The sequence below is a fragment of the Pipra filicauda genome, unplaced genomic scaffold, assembly GCF_003945595.2.
Source record: "Pipra filicauda isolate LSUMZ 115617 unplaced genomic scaffold, ASM394559v2 scaffold38_size3968069_pilon, whole genome shotgun sequence".
NCBI lineage: Eukaryota > Metazoa > Chordata > Aves > Passeriformes > Pipridae > Pipra > Pipra filicauda.
The window spans coordinates 1,016,002-1,037,458 of NW_024104520.1; the positions used below are offsets into that span (position 1 = coordinate 1,016,002).

Sequence of the window (21,457 nt, forward strand, 5' to 3'; positions counted from 1 at the left end):
ACTCAATGCTTTTAAGTCTGTTTGCAAAATTACTGGGTTTCTAAGCTTCCACTTCTTTGTGGAGGAGTGATTTTCAACTGGTGGTACACACACCTCGGGGTCTAAGGGCCATTTCTTGTGGCTTCATGAAGAAAAAAAAAAGAAGGGAAAAAAAAGCAGGTACAACTGTGAGATAGTTCTTGTGATTTTGCAGGAGGTCCCCAGTTTATTAATATTCTTAAGGAGCAAGCATCTACCTTGAAAAATTTGGCATCTGCAGACTGACAATTTGACTATAGGGAACTAAAAGCTTTCTTAAAAAGGAAGATGTGTAAAGCTACGCTACTTTCTTCCTATTACAAAAAGAAGATAGCAATCTTTTTGAGGGTCCTTTCAAAGTGAAAGCAAGTTGTGAATATAGAAATAGTTTTCACAACCTAACATGGCTATTATTAGTAGTTTAATGAATATTAGAGTTATAAGGGAAGAGATAACTTGGTCCACAGTACAAAGCATTTAGTCATCATGCTGTGTTGCTGGTATATTGTTTTCCACTCAGAAACATTTTCTACACTGAGTGAAGAATTTATCCCATTTTAAGTATTTTGTATTACCATCTATTAATGTAATAACTTATAGTACCTTATCAAATCTATGTAACTTTATGTAATTAAATATGGTGATCTTTCATAGAAAGGTACAAAAGGGACTTAGAGCTGCCTTAAAAGGGCAGCCGGACAGTTTTTCTTGGCCAGCTGGACATTATCTTCCCCTCATGTCTTTAGGATTTGTGACTGAATAACAATTGCTGCTATTTTAATAACTAATAGGGGCTGAAATCAGTTTCAGGCTGATGCTCAGAAAAACCTCCATTTTGTAAATGTCATCAGGACTGAAGTACACTGGACCTTGAAGATGGAAGCTTAAATTTGTTGTTCAGTGCAGTGGTAGCCAGGGAAATACCTAAATGAAGCAAGTAAGAGAGAAGATAAAATGACAATATTTTGAAGTGATTGGGGGTAGAGTTAGAGTCTCTCATTAGGAGAGTTGGGTTTAGAACTAGAACTTGAACAGCAAATAATTATGAAGTAGTAATTGAATGAATGCGGGAATCCAGGGTAGATGAAAAATAATCCTCCTTTCTTTGGCAGTGATCTTTAATTGCTAAAATATTTTCATATTCCTGACAGTGTAGATAAGCTAACTGCTGGGAAGCTCATCGTGTACAAAGTGGTCCAACTGACAGCATATATATCAAATGTATGTCTCTGGGATGCCTCCACCTGGCTTTCTGTCTTTTCCTTTGAGAATATAGGCAACACTTATTCAGGGAGCATATGTTGTAAATGGTTCTCCTACATTATCACTGTGTCTTCTGAGGAGAAAAGGATGGGACTAAACAGCTTTCCTCTTACATGTATGTACCTTGAGACATAGAGCCATCCATGCAGGCTGCAGAGATGGATTAAGCTCCTGCAGGCAATAGTGTTATACAGTACATGTGGTCCCAACTCAAAAAAGGTTTCCAGCCTTTAAGAGAATATGCATTAAAGATGTATGAATAACCACAGTATAATACAAGAATATGTGCAGTAAAATCAGAAGTGAAACCACAGACAGAACATACTCCAGTATACTTTGCATCTGTTAAGAATTCCTTCAATGTTCTCTCTATTTTGTAAAGCGCAAGACATTTTAGGGATCCTGAAAGGTAAGACAATACCATTCCTTTTAATAAAAAAAGAAATCTGGTGCTCTTGAATTCAGCTATTATTGCTCAATCTAGCAATTTTTGATTCCAAGGCTTTTTGAAAATTGTAACTAGAATTTGAACTTATTTCTAATGATGGCCATCTTGCTAAACTACAATATAATCTGTCATGATGGGCATCAAATCCAACTGAGGAAAGTCTTTTGGAACTGTCTACAATAAAAATTTACAAAATAGTTAAGTTTGTCAGAGATCATCCAGAAAGAGCTCAGCCATGACAGGTGGGTAATTTGTCAAGCTGTATTGCTGTTGATATGTTGATACCATCCTAAAATAGCTGCCTTTTGGAGACTAGAACAATTTTGTATTAGAAAAAAGAAAACCCGAACTTTTCTATTAATCTTACTACCGTAGAATAATAATTTAGGGTTAAATCATTAAGTCTAAATCCCTAGTCACTGTTTAGACCACAGCTGTGTAAAAAGTTAATTAAACTGCATTTGAAATCATAGAAACTGGTAAGGACTAATTCAAGAATACAAGTCAAGACAATCTGATTTGTTGTTCTCCTAACCTGATTGTCTCCAGTTTGGCCATATGGCTAGAAAGAACATAGCACCTGGTAAGTTATTAGAGAACATGGAGGATAAAGTCAAGTTAAACAAACAAGGCTCAAATAGTGTCTGTATTGAGTAATGTACAGTTTCCCTGAACACAGCCATTTCTCTGCTCTGTGGATCTCTGCCAGGCACCCAATGTGTCACAGAACAGTATCTAGAAAATCCCTACTATTCTATGTCTTTCTTTTCAGTAGTAGCATAAGCCTTTGTTTAGGTGAAAGATCTAGTTTAGGTGTAAGGAGTTTCTTGTCTTGTACAGTTTTCTCAAATGAAGGGTAGCAATTATAGCAGTTTCAGTGAAGTATAACCCATCGCATAAAATTCCCTATTACAGCTTTCCCATCTTTCTAATAGAGTGCAAAAAGATCACATGGTAAATTGGTACTAGTCAGCTTTTAAAGACAGTATTCTAGACTGTATTTTTCTTTCCTCAACTAGAGGTTAGTCATGCTGGGAGGTGGTCAATCATGCTGTATGATTTCCTCTCAAGGTTTTACAGATTCTAACTCTTAGTCCTAGGAATTTTGTGATGTAACACTGTTGGTCCATTCCCCAAACACAGAGCAGACATAAAAGATATTAACACTTGCTGCAGAGTTATTTCTAGGTGTTGTACTATCCCTGTATTTTGACAAATAATTTTACTTCCTCTGAAATTGCAGTGAAGGTGCTTTGCAGGTGTACCTGCTCCTGGGCTCCCTCTTGAGTGGCACAGTATCACATAATCACAGCATAGTCAAGGTTGGAAGGGACCTCCTGAGATCATCTAGTCCACTCTTCCTGTTAAAGCAGGGTCAGCCAGAGCAGGTTGCCTAACAGGACCATGTCCACTTGAATATCTCTAAGGATAGAGACACCACAGCCTTTCTGGGCAGCCTCTACCAGCGTTCAATTACCATCAGAGTAAAGAAATGTTTTTCGTTGTTCAGCTCTTGCTCTGTCACCAGGCACCACTGGGAAGGGTCTGGCTCCCTCAGTAGTTTCTCTGCTGAGGAGTTGGGCTTCTGTTATAATATAGCTTTGGCTTCAAATCTTTCCATCCTTTTTTTCAGGAATTACCTTCAGTTTTAGAGATGTCATCTATGTCCACTAATTACTTTAGTCACTTAACAAAGGATAAGAACATTTAAACACTGAAAATGTAAATTCATACTTTCAAACACTGAAATGGTTTCCCTTAATCTGTGTGGTGTTTTTGCAAAATCTATAAATTGTGAAATGTGAGCTGAATAGAATCATAGAATGGGTTGTAAGGGACCTTAATGAAAACTTAGTTCCAAACCCCTGCCATTGGGGACACCTTCCACTAGACCAGGTTACTCAGAGCCCCATTCAACCTGGCCTTGAACACTTCCAGGAATGGGGCAGCCTCAGCTTCTCTGGACAACCTGTTCCAGTGCCTCACCACCCTCACAGTAAAGAATTTCTTCCTAATAGCTATTAAAGCTATTGTAAAAAGCCCTTGTAAAAAGTCCCTTTCCAGCCTTCTTGTAGGTTCCTTTTAGATATGGGAAGGATGCAATAAAGTCTCCCCAGAGCCTTCTTTTCTTCAAGCTGGACAACTCCAACTCTCAGCCATTCCTCATAGGAGAGGCATTCCATCCCTCTGATCATCCTCGTGGCCTCCTCTGGACTCGCTCCATCAGCTCCATGTCCTTCTTATGTTGGGGGCCTCAGAGCTGGATGAAGTATTCCAGGTGGGGTGTCATGAGAGCGGAGTAGAAGGGGCAAATCACCTCCCTTGACCTACAGACCACACTTCTTTTGATGCAGCCCAGGATATGATTGGCTTTCTGGGCTGCAAGTGCACATTGCTGGCTCACATCCAGCCTCTCATCCATCAGTGCCCCCAAGTCCTTCTCAGCAGAGTTGCTCTCAATCCATTCTCCTCCCAGCCTGTATTTGTCCTTGGGATTGCCCTGACCCATGTGCAGGACCTTGCGCTTGGCCTTGTTGAACTTGATAAGGTTCACACAGACCCACCTCTCAAGTCTGTCAAGGTGCCTCTGGAAGGCATCCCTACCCTCCAGCATGTTGTTCACTCTACTCAGCTTGGTGGTGTTGGCAAACTTGCTGAGGGTATACTACAGAATTCTTTTTTCCTGACATGACAGTGCTGTCAAGTTTTGTAAAGCCTAATTTTCTTTCTTATACTAACCCACTTGTAGGGTTTACAGCTCCTCTTCAACCATCTTGACATACTACAGCAAATACCCAGCTGCATCATACCACATCCTCAAACAAAATTTGCTCAAAAGCAAATGTGCACAAGTTAAAACCCTTGCATTATGTCTATAGAGATCTTGCCCAGCTGAGAAAGCAGTCATTTCTAGTTCACTTGTCAATACTCATGTTCTGATTTCTGAAATAAAAAGTATGATTGAATGTCCTACAGAAACCAGATCAGATCACTATGCTTACAGTGACAACAGATCAGATTCTTTTCCAACAATGTGCTTTAGTTCTCTGTAGTCCATACAGAGATGCTGCCATGTTTTATGTTGCGCTCCAAGCACTGGCTGGCAGAGTTATGCCTTTTGATACACCTCCTCAGTGATGTGTGACGTCTTCTGTTTTTGTTATCTCTTTTTTCTTGGTAAATAATGCCTTGGCTTTTTAATGGATGGTTACTCTTAAATTTCAGTCATATACTGAATGCTTAATACTTACTGCAAAACTGCATATATCCATTTCAGATCAGAGTAATTCTCAGCTCCTGACCAGAAAATTTAACTCATTGCTGCTTTTCAGTTATATGTAGTAAAGTGTTAAAAAAATCCTTTGGGATCTTATTTTCATCTCCTTCTCTCACATCTTCTTCTGCACCTAATATTTGTCAAATCTCCTCTCTCACATTTTGAACTTGTTGTTCATCTATTAGATATGGCTTCTCTTAGAGGTCCACTTGGAAATGAACAGGGATTTTTTTTTCAAGTCTTTGAGAACTGTAACAGTTGAGGACTCTGACTCGTGTTCAGAGGCATTTTGAGACTGCTGAAATAGCTCTGAACATAGAGGGTGACATGAGATGTGTTTTTCCCAAGTGGTAGCAATTTTCAGATGAATATAGCAATGTTAGCTGCTGGTAAGTTTATGGCTGTGAACTACAGTTGCTTATGAAGCATTCACACTCTTTCTCGTCTTTCCTTTGCGAGAAGGTCACCACAATTGTGCAGCTGCTATTATCGTTTCTGTTTCAGAGGAAAAACAATATTTTTATAGCAATGTTGGTTCATTGAGACCACATTTTTAGAGGGAATTTCCCAAAGTATTTGCAAAATAATGTTCTCAACAGTGACTGAATAATTATCCATCATAATGAAATTTAGTGGACCATTAACTTAAATCGTTACTGAGAACTTATTGTTCTAATACTTCAGAGCCATTTCAGCCTAATTCAGATGGTATATCTTTAGCAGCAAGTGTTATCATTAACAATTTGGTGGTTCAGGACTTAATCCTCTATTTTTAAATTATTTTTTGCAAGCCTGATCTTGTAAGTGTCCCAATTGGCCTGCTTGTATTTCATAGTTACTCTAAGTTACTAGTCAATATTTTAGGTAAGTGTAAAATAATCCTTGTCAACCACTCAACTTCATATTTCCTTCATCCATTTCCTTATGTGGAAGACTTCACTGGCAGCTGTGATCTGGCAGCATTGCAGCAGTCCTTTTTGATCGTTTTCCCTGGACTGTGGCTAATTGATCCCAAAAGTCTATGTTGGTGTGTTGATGCTTCAGGAGCACAAATGATCCTCCATAGATCATCTGACAATTTCAGTGGAGTTTGTTTTTTCCACTGAGCCATATTTTTTCTTCGAGTTCTGACAATTGTGGTTGAGTGTTCATTAAGCTTGTATCTGCACATTGACAGAAAATCTGGCAGTTGAAATTTGTTTCAGTGGTGATCACATGACTAAATATCTGTTAAATTAACCTAAGTACACAATATAGTCTTTGTGCCAGCCAATTCACAGGCTTGCTGCCTAGTGTCCCAAAGTGCTTCGCAATTCTCCAGTGCTTTGTGAAATGCCAGCCCAGCTGAATTCTAGGAATGTTTGTGAGCAACTTTCCAAAGGACTTGGCTTCTTTTTCCAAAATTAGATTTCCCTTTCAAAAAAACCCAGTGTTGCTACCAAAAGGCCTCTCCTACCTTGCTACTACAAGGATTTTTATGATCTTTTCCTTTCCACTTCCTGGGTGCCATTTTCCACCATTCTGCAGACCTCTTCCAACTGGCTCTTCAGTATCAAAATTTACACCAGAGTTTCATCCATACTCCTTCTGGGAATAGCATTATCTACTCATTACGGACTGCATACAAGAAGAGAGGAAGCGGAAAAGGAGTTACATTAAGAGGATTTGCCCCATTTTTAGGTAATTTTTCAGATCTGATAAAATTGCATTAATTGCAGAAGAAGAGTTTCCACTCCACAGAGTATCTGGATGTCAGCAGTGCAATGCCTAGTGGCATCACTTATGCAGCAAAGATGAGAAGAACATCAGCAGAAAAAGAACTTCACAATGGGAAAAGTAATGTTCTTGGGTATCTGGAAACAAGCTCATCCACTATTTGGCAAGTTAGATCATCAGCATGATTCCTGCTTTTCCATCACCTATTGGAGTAGAAAAGTTGGAAGCCAGCACTGCGATGTGGAATGTGACATCTGCCTGTTGCTTTACAAAGTGCCCAATCCACACTACTGTCAGATGGTGGATGTAGAGAATGTCATAGTAAGTTTTGCTCAGCTCCCACTTTCTTCCATTGTACAGGGTTATTGGTGGAAGGAACATTACCATCTTCTGCCCTTCAAGCAGAGATGTTTTCACAGTTTTAGCTTGGCAGTGGGCAGCACAATTATTTTAGTGTGCCAAAATCAGTGGATTTACTATTCTGTCCTTGTTACTAGCTGATTTTGAATGCACCTCATGCCTTTGTTCATAAAGTAGCCTAAGTCATCACTGTTTTCATCATAGTTTGACTGCCAGAAAGGCGACTTCATAGAGTGAGTCTGAAAACAGCCTCCATATCAGGATCTTGTTTTACTGTATCGTGTGCTAAATTTGTGAGTATAAAGGGGAGCAGATGGCTGAAGCCTGGGAGTAGGAAGCTGAGATAGAATCAGTGCCTGCTATGGCTTGATCATTTGCCCATGGGAACCAGGAGGGACAAATTCTGAGGGATGCTCTGGCAAAATCTTTTATGCAAAATACCCAGCTACTTTTTGCTTAAGTATATATTCTTGCTGATTTGAAAGCAAAAAGCTTATGCATTATTTCTCTTGTTCCTGGTTTCTACTTTCTGTAGCTCCTATTGCCTGCCCCTCTTCCTTGACAGTTCATTGTCTAAAGTTTCATCCTTCATTAGGCACCTTGGCTTCCTATATTTCCAAGAATGCCAATAGAAACATATATGTTGAACAAAGAAAAATAATCAGGAAAACAGTTGTTATTTTGATGTCAAAAAGGCAGTGCAAATAATGCAGAATACAATACTGAAAAAAACCCTCAGCTTTTTACTGAGACCAGTTACGTAAAACTATTTACAGATATGCAGAACTTTGCAGTAACAACATGGTGAAGAAACCAGAGTAGGGAGAGGTGGGTTGTATCTCACCTAGAGGGCTGGCTGCCCAGATAGTGCTGCTTGCACACCTTTTCAAGGCAGAATTCCAAGACATTACCAGACATTACCTGAATGGGGCGATGTGACAAATGAGGCAGAAAGGTGTAATGTGCCAGGGGTTGAAGAGGCTGCATTTGATTCAAAGAGAGGAAGACGTCACAGCTATAGCTGTAAGTGCCATCATTGCATACTGCTTTCTTGTACATCACTCAGTTGTCATCACCATGAGCTCCTGCCTCTCCTTTATAGACTCTTTGCAGGCTCATATTATTGCTCACAAGGAATCTGATGCTGCTGGTCCAGCTCACTTAGTCTTGCCCTTCCAGTTCTAGGATTTTTCAAATTCAGTTCTCAAGAATCAATCGCTATGAGACTCGCTTCTCAATTTCAATGGTTGCTCCAAGTATGCTTGCCACCCTTTTAGCAACAGCAGGCTGTTTGACTTTGTCCAAGAGCTGTTTGGCAAGAAAATAGAAATGTTTGGCAAGCAAATAGAAGTGTTCGGCACTCCTGCCTCAGCTTGGCAGGAAGAACCTTCCTCTCTGCTATTGTGTAGTTGCCATTACTCTCCTCTCTTGTTTGAGCCAGGACTAATGGTAAGCTGTGTCTGGTTTTAGGATTTCAGGATCTCAGCTCCATTTTCAAGAACAATGGCTAGTCTTGTGTGCTCTGTGTATGAGACATATTGGCAAGGCTGCTTAATGGTGTTGGGAAGCTGCCTCTGCTTGTTTCGAAGGTGGCTTGTTCCTGGTGAAGGGTTAGGAGGATGGCTGAGGGAAAGCTGGGAGGAAGGATGCAGCTAACAGTTAATCATTCTGCCTGTGACTACCCTCTGACACCATTGTCTAGGCTAGCTCAGTGTTTGGCCAGAACAGCCAAAGTATACTTCAAGCCAAGTGTACCTTGATGTTGCTGATGTTCATGGTTCCAGTTGCAGTCTAAACTCCTGGACAGGTTGTCAAGAAACCTGTTCTCCAAGGAAACATTGTAGGGATGTAGTTCCATATTTCCGAATTAAAGATAAATTTTAGCATCCCTAGTGCCCTACCAGAAATTCAGTTCACTGGATTGAGGTATACAAGATAATACAAGCCCTGCATAGTTTAGCTGTTTTGTGTGATGGCCTGGCTTTGTGTCAGTGCCTTGCCTGCCTTTTCAGTATTGCCACTTGTTAGCTGGGTGCTAAGACAAGAGAAAGGGCTGAAATATGGGAAAGGAGAGGCAAGATTCACAGCAAGTCAGTACTGCATGGCACAGCTAGACAAAGGTAGCCTGCCTGCTGCCTCTCAAGAAGTGGAATGGTTATGTCCTAACTGAGCAGAGGTAGCCTACCTGTGTCTTTCGGAGAGAGGTAGATCTGCACACCAAGGATGGCTGGATGCGCAAGGCTGCCAAACTGGCAATGCACCCAAGACTTGGCAGAGTAACGTAGGCCTGACACCAAAGACTAGCAAAAAACTTTCAGGAAAAAGTCTGTAGCCATGAAAGGAGGCTTAAAAGTCCCATTACAACTGCAAATAGTAATGAGAACAGCCAAGCTTGCCCCATATGTGGGTCATATGAGACTGTGTGAGTTATATGTGGGTCATATGTGGCACTGGCGCCACGAGGAGTTATCAACTTGAAAGCACTCACAACTTCCATCCAACCTTCTTTTCTCACTGTAATTGTAGTATTGTCCTTGTTTCCTGGCTTGGAGGAGGTAAGCCAGCCTTTGAAATATTAGAGGACAAGATTTTCTTCCCTGTAGAACCCCAACTGCATTACTGCATGGTATCACTGTTCCCAGGACAGGATGTGGTCCATCTTTCCATAACACCCATCCTTGGCTAGGCACAGGTAAACACAGCTGGCTGACAGAGAAGCCATGATCTGAAATTTTCCTTTTTAATTTCATTCCACAGCATCTAAATGCATATTTTGGGGGATGCTTCAATTGCTGAGAAGCCCGTGAGTCATGAGCTCCTTAACAGGCTTTAGATTTCTAGATGAGGAACTACCCTGTCGATTCCCTCGTACTTCGGTGGGGATGGCTAGGGGCAAGCGGCCGAAGTGACCGTGTCTGTGACGGGGGCACGGAGCCCTGGCCGTGGGAGGCTGCGGCGGGCCCGCCGGCACACCTGGCCCCGGAGCAGGCACTGTCTCCGCGTCCTCTCAGCTGCGAGCTACTGGAGCTTTATTTTAAGGCCGACGCGCTGCCGGGAATTGCCCCCGCCCGGCTGGCCGGGCTCCCGCGGCCGCGCACCCCCGGGCCCGCCGCGACCGCACCGTGCGGTCGAGCCGCAGCCGCCGCCGCCCGCAGCAGGGCTCGGGCTCCCGTGCCGGCGGAGGGGCGGGCGCGGGGGGCGGGAACGCGCGGCACCGCCCCGGCCCCGGCGCCGCCGGGAGCCGGGATCCGGCAGATCCGGGTCTCGTGGCGAGGGCTGACGTGTGAGCCGGCCCGAGCAGCGGGGCCGCGCCGCGGGGCCGCCCCTGCCCGCCCGGCCCCCGCCCCGCAGCCCTCCCTGACGGCGGCCGGAGCACGGTGAGCGGGGGCGCCGCGGCGGGGCGGGGAGGGCGCGGGCTGGCGGCGGCCGAGGGTTTGCGCGGACATCCCCGCCCGACCCCCCGTCCCCCGGGCGCGGCGCGGGCCGGCAGTGGCGGCAGAGCCCCCGGTGGGGGCTGCGGGGCAACTTCAGCCTGTTGAAGTGCAGAAACGTCCCCGCCGCCGGCGCTTCGCCGGGTGCCCGGGAAGGTAAACACCAGGACAGCCGAAGCCGCTCCGCTCGGGACTAGGCAGCTCTCGTTTTTTCCGAACCAGAGAAACGTCTTAACAGCTGTTCTAATTTGGGTTGTTCTGGTTGTTGAGGTTATTAGTGCAAGGTGGCACTCTTCTGTCGATTCTTGTGGGGTTTTGTTGTTTTTTTTAAGGGTCTCAGTCTGATACTTTGAGCCAAAGGGGTTTAGTTTTCACTCTTGAAAGAAGCTGGGACATGCTGAGACCAGGGTATGTACTTCCAGGCTGCTCCCCGCTTTTCAAACGGAGTGCAGCTGAAGTGGGAGAAATGGAACAATGTCCTGTGAAAGATAATCTCGGGAAAAGGACAGTGTCACACTGCCACTGATTAAAGATGGAATTCCTGCCAGGAACTCTTCATATGTGTGCTCCAAGATGTGATTCCTAGGGAATCAGTGGGGAAGGCGTATATTGGCCTTGGAGGTGACAAGATATGGTCGTTCCTCTGCTGCTGTCACCGTGCTGGGTTCCCCAGCTGTCCTGCCCTGCAGCTCAGCAGCTGCCTTCCATGGCAGTTCTGAGGCCTTAGCTAACCACTGCTTCTGCTGAATGCGGTGCACGATCTACATCAAAAACTTGTTTCCTGGCGAACACTTGTTTTTCTGGTCAGGTGTCTTCAGGATTGCCTTTTAGATTGAAGGCTGTTTGTGTGGTAATACTGACTGAACATCCATGTCTATGCACGAAGAAAAGTGTTGAAAACCATCTCTGCTTTTTAGAGGTGAGGACATCTGACTCTTTTGGTCTTAATAGCATATTATGTTAATGTTGTTAGTGTGCCTATTGGGGAAGGTCTGTATCTCTAGTGAGTATTAGTGGGTTATGTATTAGAAGCCTTTACATGCCTGGCTATTTGAGTGCCACCCACCTTTAGTCATTGCTGTTCCTTTCCAGAAGCAGACATCGGCTCAAAAAATCAGAAGTGGGGGATATCAATTTTACTTTCTTATTTCTTCTATATAACGTGAGAGAGAATAAATCCTTGATAGATCCATCCAATTCCTGTGACCTAATGAGATGAAAGAAATTAATCTTTGGTTTTAAATAGCGACTGTGTTGTTGACAGCAAAGTTTGAAATGGTAGAAACAGTTGGCAAAATAAAAGTGGCTGTAATGTTAGCATTACTGACGTTAGTCAGTTCAGTTCTGAGCACTGTTACTTCCCCTGCCACTGAGGTGGGCGATTCCAGTGTCTTTGGTTCTTTTTGCTGTTCGTAAAAAATAAGATTTACAATATTTGCCTAGCTCTTGAGTGATAGAGTTCTGTATTTTAAGTCATTTAAGTTCCTTTTGTATAAGGAGCTAAATAAGTATAAAGTCATAGTGGATGTGTTACTGGTAATTCTGCAGTTGCATGTGCTTCTCTAGGAGGCGGGGGGTCATTCCTGACCCACCCAGGTCTGTAAGTCAGGGGGTCTGCTTTAGAACTGAGTAGCAATTCTGTAGCTCTGGGTGGATCTTTTTTTAGCCTAGCTGGATATTATTTTGCTGACTGTAGAAATAAATATAATGGAAAAGGTTCTATGAAATTCCTTATATTGTGCACATTGTGATGATTTTGCAACACCTTACACAAATCGCAATCAAGTCCATTAAATTCCAAACTGCATGGCCCAGTTACATGGGCAACATTCTGCAGTCCATGTTCTTTTGTTCTAAGGGGAAAATAAGAAGAATAAAATAATTGTTAAAGAAGTAGTCTACATAAAAATTATTTCAAAATGCATTATGTTTTTAATAATTTTTTAAGTATTGTACTGCTTTCAAAAGGTTGGTATTTGGGTTTGGAGAAAGTTTCTAACTGACTTCTGTTTTGTTTATTAACTTCTCATTTCCTACTTTCATACATTTTGACTTCAGAATCAGTGGTGTGTGAATGTTATTTGCATAAGAGATGTGTAATAAAACTATGTTTGTGTTTCAGAATTTTCCCTCATAGGTATTTTAGGTTCTTGACGTACATTCCTAAAGACCAAGTTCTGTCTCTGCTGAAGTTTGTCATACCAGAATTTGACCTAGCAACCTCACGAGTCTTCACAGGGCCAGTACAGTGGAAGTAGCAAGATCCTCTCTTCTCATAAATGCATGTGAATGGAGAAGGTTACAGTGCCCTGACCATACCAAGATTCAGATTCTTACTCCGTATGTTTTGAGTGTTTATCAGATTACTCATTGCAACAAATACAAAAATGTTTTGGCAGATGCATTTATACATAGAAAAATTGATGTCATCTGCCCATATTCTGCTTGGGAAGAAACTCTGAGAGCCTGCGAGCCTACTTTGCATACACGCTATTACACACTCTACATATAATTTCATACATGCTATTGATACACTTAACACTTGATGTAAACAAGCTTTCTGTTTAACTTCTTAGGTTAGAGATTCAATTTATCAATACATACAAATCCATCTAGTTGTTAATGAGGCACCTGATTCTGCAAAATGCTAGTATGTCTTGGAAAATCCAAGTGCTCTCAAGCCCTCTGTAAGTACAGTGGAAGCTAAGAAAACTTTCTATGGCTGTATCACATAGCTGAATCTTGCAGTCCTTGTTCAGGTAAAAAGAAAAAGGAATTATTTTCCCAGAAGAGCTCCTTCAGCTTGTATGCCTTGATTCATCAATAGCTATCTTCCCCAGTTCCCAAGGAGCCTCATTTGAAGAAAAACTTCTCGGCTCCTAATTATGAAGGAATACAGTCAGGGATATGAGAAGGATCAGTGTGTGTTAGCTGTGCTAATCTTACTTCTGCTGACAAAACATGCTTTTGCTATCAGTACAGTGGAGAAATATGGTCCTATCTGCCTCTTTCCATCCCATCACCTATTCCACAATATTTGCTGAGGCTGGGGCAAGAAAGAGGTCCCTTAGTGAAGATTGATATGGCTTTTCATGAAAGATTTGAAGATTTTCATGAAGATTTGGCATGATTGAGTGGTTGTACATTTGCATGGTTATTAATTGAACAGATATGCTTCAGAAGCTTTAGTCGAAGTATCTAACTGGTATTTTTACAGATAATGGAACAAATTAGTCCCATTTGGGTGGGAACAGATAGAATTACACTTGATAAAAGTTTTCCTCATTAAGATTAGTTCTGATTCTACTGCAGCTTTGTATGCATTAAAAATATGCCTTTCCGGAGCTAAATATAGTTTCATTTGTACTTTATAAGGCTGCTAGACAAATGTCAGATCCAAAGGACTGAGTTCTCCTAGGAAAGACAAGATATTTATCAGAAAATAACCCAAATGTAGCAGCAACCATTTACGTGACATAAGCACCTGCAATGCTCTATTTGTTGAATCTTTGTCAAATACAGACCTCTAGTATTAGAGTTTTGGTCTTTTCTGTTCATATATTCACATATGAACGTTCATATATTTTCTGTTAGTTAATCATAAAATCTTTATTTTTAGCAAGGCAATGTTTTTAGAGAACTTGATAAAATAGTTTATGTCTGTTTTGAGGCATATAAAAGTTCTTTAGGGAAAAAAACCCATCTGTCTGAATGAAATTACATGAAGATATGAAGGAAAGTTGTGAGTTAGCTCTTCAAACAGTTGAACTAAATCAAGCGTGAAAGAAAGCTTCCTGGTGTGAGTGGCCTTAGCTTAACAAGAACTCCTGTGCAAATGTTGTTAGGGGTTCCTCATCCTCATATCTAGGTGACATTGATCAGATGGCACCTGTGATTAAGCACACCTATTTGAAAATACTAGGTAAGCCTTTTATTAGATTGCTCTGTGAAATGTAGAAATAATCTTAGACATAGACTTTTTTGAGCCATGGAGATTGTCGGATGCTTCATCTTCAAGTTAGTACCCAGAGCAAAAGCGTGTAAAGATGAAAAATACCTTATTTTCTGTGGTAAAACTGTAGAGCTGAAAGTGAGATGTGTGTGGCAAACAAATCGTGATCTTGTGAAACAGTACTATAGATTTTCCTTGTGCAAATTAGTGTAATGGATTTGAAAATCCGTTGCTAGTAGGTGCAGGGGAGAGTTGTATAATTTGCATAGCACTTTCCTTTTGAGAATCTAAACTAGTCTGTGAGTCTGCTAAATTAGATGGATGTTATTCTCTGGTAAAAACTGGGTCGTCTTTTAGCTAAACATATGTAAATAACCAAGTCCAGAAATCCTGTTAATTGCTACAGATTCCCTCTGGTATAAGTACTGATTAAAAATATTCTAATTGATAAGCTTCAAATTGTTTACTGCAGGTATGTAGAAAAACTGATTCAACTTCCATTGAACTTGAAGACAGGCACCCGCTAGCTTCAGATAAAATTTGATCTGGCCTAAAGGGGTTAGGAGTGGGGCTGCCAGGGAATAGAGCTGCTTTCATCTGAAAATTGAAAATCCTGCTATCTTTCTCAGCATGCTGCTACCCTGCTAAATCTGTTTGCTCAGTGGCAAGTTATTAGAAACATATGTCATCCCTGGAGAAAAAAATAATTAAAATATTCCAAAGAATTTCAGTATAATTTTGTGTTTGTATGTGATTGAAGTAACATTAAGGAATAGTGGAATAGTGTATTTTTGCAGTTTTAAGGATTTAGTAAGGTATTTAATAGTGTAAACAGTTGTACTCTTACTAAACTAGTAACAAAAAACTTCATAGCTCATGGTTTAGGGCTGCACTTGCTAGCTCAATATGGTGGAAAAGTGGAAAAGGTTTCATTTTTATTTGTTTTGAAACTGTACATTTTTTGTAAAGGATTGAATAAGAGTTTGAGGTTTTTTTAATGTTTAGTTTTGCAAAGAGATGAAATGTTTAAAAATTCCTGAATGATTGACCCTCAGAAAAAAAATAGTTCAAAATACGGAGTTATTGCAGGCCACCTGAACTGCGGTAGCTCTCTGGGTGCTCAGCATTAGCTCAGGGCAGCTCTGAAGTGTCTCAGCATAAACTTTTTCTCTTACAGGCTGAGCAAAATCATGTTTGCTCACAGTTCCCATGGGCTAAGGGCATGTGTGGGGACTGTTTTCACAGCTCAGCTGCGCTGGAGTGCAGTGGATTTGTTATTGGTAATTTGCTCATGGGTTTGAATCCCAAGCCTTGCTGGGTGACCCTTAAAGTTGGTTCCTCTTTGGGCTCTCAGGTTGCTTTTATGCATTTGAACATATCTTGATTCATAAATCTTGGAACAAGAGCAGAACTGTTCTATAGATAGCTTATAAAGCTTGTTACAGGAGCATACTTTTCTTTATACTTAGTCTTTTAAAGTAAATTATTAGTTTTGTATTATGAAGCCCAAGAGTCAAGTGCAAAACATTTTTAGGGTGGGATAACCTACAGCAAAGTTGGGTTCTCTGTTCTACTCCCATGGTGAGACTGGCGTGAGATGCAAACCTCTTCTGTTTTCCATCTGCAAGGAGTACTCTTTATTCTAGTTTCCCTGCAAAAGTAAGTCTGCTCCCTGGAAGGCCTGCTCCTCTTCCGTGTGTAGCCATTTGTTCAGAATCAGGCCTGCCAAAGCACTGCAACAAAAGCCTTTGGCTCTGGTTGGCGTGGCACAGCGTGGGCGTGCTCTCGGGACTGGTGCAGAGGTGCTCTCAGCAGGGATTTCAGACTCAGAGTGTGTTGCTTCCAGCAGCAGTGCATCGCTCATACAGCTGCACAGGTGCTGAATTTAGGAGATGGGCAATTGTTTGGGAATGGGAAGAGTAATGCCAACAAGCAGTGCAGCAATCTGTAACCAAAAGCAGGAGAGTAAGCAAATTTGCCTAGGAGATGGCTTTTCTACTTACTACTCAAGTGGAAGATCCCATGAAGGTCAGTGAGAGTTCTTGCCTTACTGATGACCGCAGGAGAGGGCTCCCAGTTTGCTCTGTACACTGGTTGAAATACAACATTTTAGTAATTTTACAGAGGACAGCTCACCCTTTTGCATTAACCTATGTGAAATAAAATTATTAAATAGCCATTAGTCACTCAGCGCAATAGGAATAACTTTGTTGTCCTAGACCATTGTCACGGTCTCCTACACTAGAAATAAATGTTAAAATGAAGCTGAAGCATTTATTTAGCAGAAAGAGGGTATTATTTTTGGACAATGTTCTGTGTCATTGACATCTTCTCTTAATTAGCTTTCATATTCTGAGAGTTTTCTTCCAGAAAAATGTCATCATTTTAACAAAAGGATGACCAAAGCTGACAGCTGGAGTTTGATAATAACATTCTATATGAAATATCAGTAAATGAATTCTAAAATAGCTGGACTGCTTTTTTGGTCCATGACTGGATGTGCATAATTAGCTCCTTTCTAAGTGTTTTGCCCAGAAGAAATGTTAAGCCACCTGCATGGGAATAAACAAATAGCTTTTTTTAATCTTGATGAGTCTTATTAGCTCCCTCGGGGAATTCAGTTTTGGTCACTGATATTGGCCTTATTGCCTTTGAAGCCTGAAATCTCTCTTTATCCTCACATACTGGGGTCATGGGCATAGTGGACTATGAAAGGCAAGGTGGGAAACAGCACTGGAACAGTGAGGGGTTTTAATGTGTGGGTTCTCATCCTCTGAGAGTTGTACTTGTCACTGGCAGGATTTAACTAAGCTGAAAGAAGCTTCTGCATCATCTTCTGCATTTCCCTGATATACCATTCTGTGTTGAACAGATGCACCTCAGCATACCTGTAACCTTGGTTAGCCCAGGCCAAAAATACTAAGTTTCCTGCCAGGTTCTCATTAGATCCTGCCACTCTTTAAAGTGTGTGAACTTTTTCATGCACTTGACTACAAGAAGGGTTGTGATGCTTGGCTGTGAAAGGGCTTTGACCATAATTATAAGTTTTTGTGCTGTGGTTCCTTCTTCACTGTCTAGGTGCTAGTGCTGTTGGCAGAATCACCAGAAGAGTTTCCTTACCCACTCTGAGCAACTCCAAATGACCACTTAAGGGTGAAAATGTCCAGCAATGCTCACAGTGTTGTGGTGGTCACACAGTAGTAGAGTTATGCTGTGGGGACAAGGGTTGTACCAGTGCTCCAGCAGTCTTGTGAGACCACCAGAAAAAAAATATCAGTAAGATCCTTAGCACTTCTCAGTTCTTAGTCTGCCCCTACTCAAAAGCATGTCACAGTAGTATCCTTCAGTGGTTGGCTCAGCATTTCTTAGTTTCTTTGGCTTTCCTCCTATTTTTAAGGAGTTGTTTTGTGTTATATTAGGATTTGTAAGAACCACCAGATGGATGACACTGGAAAATTAATTCGACGTTTACTTACCAAGTGATTTGTCAGATGATAGAAAAGTTACCCACTAGTGTGCCTTGAGCAGGATGTGGCTGGGTAAGCAGTTCTCTTGTGGAGCTCCTGTTGGTGTCTCAAGCTCCTATTTGACTGGTGTCAACTTGATGTCTGTTGAAATCAATAAGAGCACCACCAGTTGCAGCTGTCCCTGTGCATGGTTAAGCACTGACTTTTCCATGAGGAAAGGAACTGGCTTAGCTTAATCTGCATTGAAAAGTTCATCTTAGATCTTGTTAATTATCCTGAGAAAAGTTGTAGTGCAAAAATACACTTGCCCAACTCATTAGGCTACAGCTGGAAGTCCAGGGAGACATGCTGATGCTTTCAAATACAAAATCAGGAGAGTGGAGATGATTGCTTTATACCCTGAAAATGTTGCTAATGTCTAGGAACCCACTTTGGTATTGGCCATCAAAATCATTGCAGCTCTTTTCCCTAGAAAAGCTAAATGAATGATCTGAGCTGGGACAAATAGCTGAAGAAAGCTGTAATTGGAGCCACACTTTACTGTGGCAGCGCTCCTCCTGGCAGGACCATTTATAGCCTGCTGTTTTGCTTTTGCTGCCCAGTCAGCCAGTTGGGGGTTTTTTGTCCTGAAAACTCAATTTTATGTCCAGGAGGAGGCCTGGTAGAAAAAGATTATCAGTAGTCCTCTAGAGATCTGTGGCTATGCAGAACTACTGGATCCTAGTGCACTGAAGCCAATGGGAGTGCTAGTATTTGTTCCAGTAAAAGTAGGATGCAGGTGTAAGCGTGAAAGAGATGATGGGAGAGCCTCTCTTGCATTGTTAATAAAAGGGATTAAAAATTAACATTATAAAAAAGCCAAGTATAATGTTGCAGTGTTTCAGACTAAAGCCAATATTTACTTGAACTATCTAAATTACAGTAATAGAAGAGAACAGATCCTTGGAATGTTTTAATTAGTATCAATTTGTATACAAGATTCTTCTTTTTTACAAAAGCTATTTTTAGCCTTGTTTGAACAGAGGAAGTTGCTTTGTAAAGGAAGTTTTCTTAGAAAATTTCAAGCTTATTTTCACTAGTTTCATAACGTGGATAATTAAAAACCGTTGGACAAAAAATACAGACTACCTCTACTGGTTACTTATGTCTTGGGGCCCTTGGCTTCTGGCTTAATTTTGATTAAGTGTGGTATCTATGTCTTTAATGTGGATTCTATTGCCTTAAAATCATGCATCTGTTGAGTTCAGACAAGATACCATTTATTTAAAGTACTGCTTATTTTTCTTTTTATTTTTCTCTGTATTCCTGTATTTCCTTTTGTGATGTTTCTTCCCTATTCAAATAGTAATGCTTTTGTTTTCTTTCACCGCTCTGTAGTTTTATCCTGTGTTTAGTTATTCCCTACCTTTTCTTTTTTAACGGCTCTGTTACCATTTCTGTGTTGTTCCTCTTTTATATTGCTCTGGTGATAGGAACTGTGCTGCATTTCTGGTAGTAGTAATTGAAAAAACTAGAAATTTCACAAAGCTATTTGCAGGTAAAATCAACCAGTCCTACATACACATACATCTGGTTTGTTTTGTTAAGAGAAAAACTCCAAATCCATGCATGTTATTTTTCCCCTCTACGCTCTAATCCAGTCTGAAGAGACACATGATGCAGACATTAGTGGATAAAATTCCCTGTGCTGTCTTACTCACAAAGTTCAGCTGTACAGCTGAAATAATAGGAAGTTAAATAATAGGTTAGTGAGTTGGATGTAGGTAGTTCATCAAAAGACTAACAAAACACTCAGGATGCTGTGGGATGGTGGGTGTGCATGAAGTACAAATATTATAGAAGATGGAAATTAACAGGGAAATGCATTATATAACAAATACAAAAATTTCTGAGTTTGTTTGGATTTCACTGGTTTTGAATATTTTGGCTCCTCTTGGTTGGTTGGTCACTAGTAAACAATATTTCCCTGCTGCGGATACCTTTATCTATTATTTTACTGTTCACCTAATTGATGTTGAATTGGACTTTGTATGACTAGAGTTCAGTGAGCCCAGTTACTAGAAGAGGCAGGATTAGAAACAGATTTTGGAGTAACCACTTGTACCCAGAGGCATTTTGAATTGCCCAGTCAGCAGAGGTGCCAGTTGCCCCTGGAGTGCTGGTGGTATCCAGGGGGACAGAGGGGCCAAGGAGGAGAAGAGAGTCCTATAAAAGCAGTGATCAGGAGCTTTATGAAGAGCTCATCTTAGTCTCTTGTTTTAACTGAAGGAAATTTTCACCCCCTGGGTCAATGGGTACTATAGTCACACAGTCCTAGTGCCTGGTAGTTTCTTTGGGCCAAGACCTGATCTGCAGGATTGCAAGGCTGTTATGTTGTGCTATATGAGGCCAATATACAGGTTGGTTTAGATTCTAGAAGAGAATACTTGGAGGTCATTTGGAGATGGGTAAGATTATACAGAAGAACCAAACTTGGAGCATGCTGTGAGTAGAGTAATTACAAAAAGGGTCAAGTACTGCAAGAAAATATAGGTGCTAAGATGGCTTAGATGCAGGTAAAAAGGCAAGAGAACAAATTCTTTTTAAGGAAACCTGGATCCTTTAGTAGATGATGGAAGAGTATAGGCGAGAGGGTTTCTGCCTCTGACAGTAAAATAAAATAGAACATTATGTCTTTTGGGCAGTGAGTCGTTTATGACTTTTGTGTATGACTTTTATTCTTTTAGCCCTTTATAATTTTTCAGAATGCCTGCAGAGGCATAAGAAGTAATTTGCTTTCTTTATATATTTTTATTTTAAATTTTATACGTATTTTCACTTGTTCTGACACACTTCTCCCAAACTGAATTCAGAAGTAAAATTAACTTGATAGCTTCTTAGAGGTATTTGCCAATTGTGCTCTGAGTTATTGCAGTTGGCTTAAAAACAGCAATGAGGAATTGAATAGGGTTTTGTTTCTCTTTAAAGTAGTGGCAATATTCTGTTACTTGCCTGCTCTACTGTGAGGTGTTTTGCTCCCAAGGATTTCTTACCTTCAGTCTTCAAGAAAATAGTAACAAAAGTAGTTCTTAGCAGAGGAAATCTTCAGCCATGGTATTTATTGTGTGATGATAGTCTACATTTTAAAAGTGTCTGGATCCAGGAAAGAAAAGGGTTAATGAGCTTAATGCTTTGATGCTTAAGATGCCCAGTTTAGTCCATGACAAATCTGCAGTAACTCTGATTTATGTATCATATAGAGTGAGCATTTCTTTGAATACCAGAATGATAAATACTTTTACAGTCTTTTATAGCAAGGAGTAGAGATCACCAATATGTAGACTCTGACAATCTTGCTAATCAGCATCCATCATATTCAAGTTATGCTGGAGAGCATCAAGCATATGGAAGATTGGCAAAAATTCTTGTTTGCCTTCGTGATGGAAAGGAATTTGGTTTTGTAATTATTAGAGTGGAGTGAGGCGGAGTATAATTTCTGTCTCCCAGAGCTCACCAGCTGCCTACTATTTACTCAGGAGCATATTG

At 41.0% G+C, this 21,457-nt stretch overlaps 1 protein-coding gene across 2 annotated transcripts in view; it reads left to right on the top strand.

Moving 5' to 3' along the window:
- Window positions 1–10,340: 10,340 nt before the first annotated feature.
- SMIM14 (small integral membrane protein 14) overlaps window positions 10,341–21,457 on the top strand; it is a 39,540-nt gene continuing 28,423 nt past the window's right edge. The window contains exon 1 of one of the 2 annotated variants that reach the window (XM_039385003.1): window positions 10,341–10,459. The gene's annotated coding sequence lies outside the window, so the exon portion shown is untranslated. Of the gene's footprint in view, window positions 10,460–10,573; window positions 10,670–21,457 lie in introns of those variants that run through there. The other variant, XM_039385004.1, reaches the window with a different exon arrangement.